The sequence below is a fragment of the Babylonia areolata genome, chromosome 31 (genome assembly GCF_041734735.1).
Source record: "Babylonia areolata isolate BAREFJ2019XMU chromosome 31, ASM4173473v1, whole genome shotgun sequence".
Lineage (NCBI taxonomy): Eukaryota > Metazoa > Mollusca > Gastropoda > Neogastropoda > Buccinidae > Babylonia > Babylonia areolata.
In genome coordinates this window covers 2,204,801-2,209,800 of record NC_134906.1, presented here as the reverse complement: position 1 = coordinate 2,209,800, position 5,000 = coordinate 2,204,801, and the positions used below count along the sequence as shown (strand labels likewise).

The 5,000-nt window shown below is 40.5% G+C and overlaps 1 protein-coding gene across 1 annotated transcript in view; it reads right to left on the bottom strand.

Annotated features, from left to right (window-relative positions):
• LOC143276128 (uncharacterized) overlaps positions 1 to 5,000 on the bottom strand; it is a 216,782-nt gene that overhangs the window by 96,033 nt on the left and 115,749 nt on the right. The gene's annotated exons all lie outside the window — the stretch shown is intronic.

Sequence of the window (5,000 nt, the reverse complement as noted above, 5' to 3'; positions counted from 1 at the left end):
GAGGGGGGGAGGGGATGGTGGGGGGGGGGATTGGGGGGAGGGGGGGTTTAAAAAAAAATTCCTTTGGCAAGAACTAAAAAAAAGACTTGAAATAAGAATAATGGGGAAGATGGGAGGGACCCTTAGAAAAAGCCCTATTCCAAAGTTAACACTAGAAAGATCACAGAAATGACGACAAAAAAGAAAAAAAAGAAGAAGAAAAGTTAAGAGGTGAAAATAAACAGAAATTGTGTTGATCTTGCCTAGCCGACAGGCATTTCTGGGCTAATTACCAGTCAAAAAGAAACCATAATAATATTGAAAGGTCAATTAAAATAATGTGAAAAAGACATGTTCTCCAACGTTGTTTGTGTGTGTGTGTGTGTGTGTGTGTGTGTGTGTGTGCTTTTTCAGTCTACGTAAAACATGATAAATTTAAAATATAACCGTGTCGCAAAGGATAAAAACGATTAAATGTCTTTTTTAAAAAAACCCACAGAAATAGACTCGTAAAACATTTAAAAGCATTTTTTCTTTAAGTATAACTTTTTTATAATTAAAAAAAAAAAAAAAAAAAGACACAGTGACATAGGCCCTTTGTAAATCAACTAATTAGCCAAACAGACGACAAAAACGTCAGACTCGGCCAAGTAAAAGAACCTTCGTACGCATAAAACAGACTCTCTTTGCAAAGTGACTAAAAAAAGGAAAGGAGGTTTCAAGAAAAACAACAACTGAACTTGTTCACCTAAATATATAACACAACCCCCTTTTTTTTTTCAACGGGTTCAGAACAAGAAGAGGAATTTTCTTACTCCTAAAAAAAAGCACCTCTTTTCAAAGAGTCTAATCAGAGAAAGAGGGACTTCCAAACAAGAAAAGGAACCACCTTCAGCACCCTTCAAACAAACCTCTTTGCTCAGTAAAAAAAAAAATAAAGGGGAGGGAATACTAAAATAAAAGACAAAAGAGATTTAAGTACCTGTTTTGGACATAGCCAAAGCGTCAAGCCCGGCAGAATATAAGGAGTTTGTCTTTTCTGCAACGTAACTCATAAGGCAAAATGGGGCCTAAAGGGGAAGCTTATAACCCTTGAAAAAACTCCTCTTTGCAAAGTAAATGATAAAGAAAAAGGGTTGTTTTTTTTGTGTGGTTTTTTTAAAAGAAACCTTAGAACACTTAAAACAACCTTTCTGCATAGTAACTAATTAGATAAAGGGTTAACTCTCTCCATACGAACGGCGAAAGAGACGACGTTAACAGCGTTTCATCCCATTTACCATCATCAAAATATTGCAAGCAGAAGGCTCTTATACGGAAGAGGTGAATGTTGACAAAGAATACCACAGTTCTGACGACGAAAGCTAAAGGTTGGGTCATTCAGACACCTACTGGACATCCGAGGGGTCTGTGTAGAGGAGAAGAGAGGACTGGCCGTACTGAGTGAGTTAAAAAAAAAAAAGATTTAAAAAAACCACCAACATAACCATGAAGATAAGACCCTAAAAACAGACCCTATCTGAAAAACAGTAAGTGTCAGAGGTGTTCAAAACAAGAAAAGAAATCCTAAAACATTTTAAACAACCCCCCTTCGCAGAGTTACAAATAAGGTAAAAGGGAGCTTCCTGGAGGAAAAAAAAAGATAGAAACTTTGGGACCCTAACACAGCCCCTGTTTGCGAAGTAACTAACTGAGGAAAAAAAAAACCTCCTCTTTGCAAAGTAAATGATAAAGAAAAAGGGTTGGGGTTTTTTTGGTTTTTTTTAAAGAAACCTTAGAACACTTAAAACAACCTTTCTGCATAGTAACTAATTAGATAAAGGGTTAAAAAATTTTTTAAAAAACCACCAACATAACCATGAAGATAAGACCCTAAAAACAGACCCTATCTGTAAACCGATAAGTGTCAGAGGTGTTCAAAACAAGAAAAGAAACCCTAAAACATTTTAAACAACCCCCCTTTGCAGAGTTACAAATAAGGTAAAAAGGAGCTTCCTGGAGGGAAAAAAAAAAGATAGAAACTTTGGGACCCTAACACAGCCCCTGTTTGCGAAGTAACTAACTGAGGAAAGGGGGCTTTCAAAAAGGAGAAGAAAAGGAACCTTGGATCCATTAAATTTCCAATCCTTGAGACGTGATCAATAAGGGAAACGGAAGCTTTAGAAAAGGAACCTTACGACCCTTTAAAAAGGCCATGACTGCAAAGTAACAAAAACAGTGAGAGGGGGACTTTTGAAAGAAAAGGAACTTGGACAGCCAAAACACCCCAATCTCTAGTGCTAAATAAATAACAAGGGGAAAGGGAAACCTTGGGCAGCTTTAGAACAGCCCAATCTCTCGTGCTAAATAAATAACAAGGGGAAAGGGAAACATTGGACAGCTTTAGAACAGCCCAATCTCTAGTGCTAAATAAATAACAAGGGGAAAGGGAAACCTTGGGCAGCTTTAGAACAGCCCAATCTCTCGTGCTAAATAAATAACAAGGGGAAAGGAAAACCTTGGACAGCTTTAGAACAGCCCAATCTCTCGTGCTAAATAAATAACAAGCGGAAAGGGAAACTTTGGGCAGCTTTAGAACAGCCCAATCTCTCGTGCTAAATAAATAGCAAGGGGAAAGGGAAACCTTGGGTAACTTTAGAACAGCCTCCTGTATGCAAAGTGAGTGAGCAGGGGAAAGAGATTTTCAGAAAAAAAAAATTGTCCTTGGTGCACCCATAATACCCCCCTCGAGCTAAGAAACTGATAAGGGGAAAACAGAACTTTGGGCAACTTTAAAACAGAACCCAGTTTGCGAAATAAGTAAGTAGAAGAGAGGTACTTTTCAAATACCCCCCCCCCCTTGCCCCCTCGAGCAAAGTATATGATAAGGGCCAAAGGGAACCTTGGGCAAACTTACAAACTACTTATGCAGAGGGAAGAGACTTTTGAAATAAAATGACCTTGGACATCCATAAAACCCCCTCAAGCTAAGAAACTGATAAGGGGGAAAGGGAACCTTGGGCAACCTTAACACAGCCAGCCCCTGTTTACGAAGTGAGTAAGTAGGAGGGGGGGGGGAGAGAGAGACTTTTTGAAAGAAAATGACCTTCCACACCAATAGCACAACCCTTTCGTGCGAAGTAACTGATGCGGGGGAAAGAGGCCTTGGGCAACTTTCAATCAACCACTGTTTACAGAAACAACTAATTTAGGGAGAAAAGGAACTAGCACTACCGACAAAAAAAAAAAGAAAAAAAAAAAAAGTTAGGTACCTGTGCTGGACGCGTCAAGCTGGGCAGAGTAGGCGGGATTGGCCACGTGGTCCCCAGTGGTGGTGGCGGAGGAGGGGAGGATCGTGTCCTCCTGCACCTCCTCCCCCTCCCCCCCGGCCTCTGACAAAAGCGGGCACACACACACACACATGCTGACTACTTAAGGCATGCACTAAGTCTGGCAGTTGTGGAGGGAGGAGGAGGGGGGAGGGCTGAGGGTAGTGGGGTGTGGGGGACACTGGTAGGAAAACTGGGGGTTCTGGCTGTATTGTTGTAGCTTTGTGTTGTAGTGTGGAGGTGTCGGAGGGTGGTTTTTTTGTGGGTTTTTTTGGTGTTTGTTGGGGTTTTTTTTTGGGGGGGGGCTAGGGGGGGAGGTGTGTGTGTGTGGGGGGGGGGGGAGTGAGTTGGCGGTGCGTACGTGCATGCGTGTGTGTGTGTGTGTGTGTGTGTGACTTCTTTGTTCGAGACCATAGGACGAACTTCCCATTTCAACGTCATCAATAAGGGCCACGTCATGCATACACACGTGACGTCAAAACATTTTTTAAATCCTCAGTGACGACGTCACCGACCTCATGCCACAAGCTCGCTTTTCGAAACAATTGATGACTTCACTGAATCGTGCGTCACCGTTAACGTCATGCAACACGTCACTGACGCACGAACAAAACGTTTATGGAGGGGATTTCGAAGAGAACAACATTAAAAAATTAAAAAAAACACGCAAAAAACACACAACAACTAACGACAAAAAGCTCAGGCTGTGAAAAAAGGCTCACAATCACACGGAAGCGATAGCATTGACAAAGAGTCGTTTGTATAATCTAATCATGCACAACACGGCCAAACACACACAAAAAGAAAGTTCCGACCACCATCAGAATATATAATTTATACATTGATTTAGTTAATATCAATTCATTTTAGTGTGTCTCTCTCTATATATAGATCTATATACAAACCACCACCCACCATATCAACACTTCCACACCACCAAGAAAACGAGAGATGTTACACGATAAAAACAACAAAAAACTGAATGTAAAAAATATATATATATACAAACAAATGTTTTCCATGCCACGTGCGGAAGAAAAACATGCAAGAATGAATCAGTTGAACTCCTTTCAACCGGATGTGGTTCGCGAGATTCTGCTGTTCGAGATTATCTCCCCCTTGTGACTTCATGTTAGGATTAATAAGGCGTTGTTGTTGTTGTTGTTGTTGCTGCTGCTGATGTTGTTTGTCTAATAAGGCGTTTTTCATCCATTTTAGTTCAATGTAAACTTTAGGAATTTGTTTGTTTGTTTGTTTGTTTCCTTCAAAGGGCCCCAATTTCCAACCAGTGCCTCTCGTTGTTCTGAAGATTATTCTTGGCTCAAGAACTGATGGCGTGTTGCGCTTGACGTGTCAGTATCCAACTTGCGTTCTTGCCAGTCACTTCAAGTGTTCAAAGAGTGACGCTTGAATCAAAAACCGATGACGTTTAATGCTAACCTTGTGTCGTGCATGGCACTCGCGTTCCCATCAGTCCTTCAACTGGTTCTGAAAGTTTGGTGGTTTTTGTTGTTGTTGTTGTTTTTTTGTTGTTGTTTTTTGTTTGTTGTTTGTTTGTTTTTTACTCCAGAACAAATGACGCCATGTTGTTAGCTGTTACTTTCTTCGGCTGATCACGTTATGTTTCAGTCAGACTTGGTGAATAAAAAATAAATAAATAAATAAATAAATGAAAAGGGTGGTGTTTCTGACACCGTAATTTCCCAAACTATG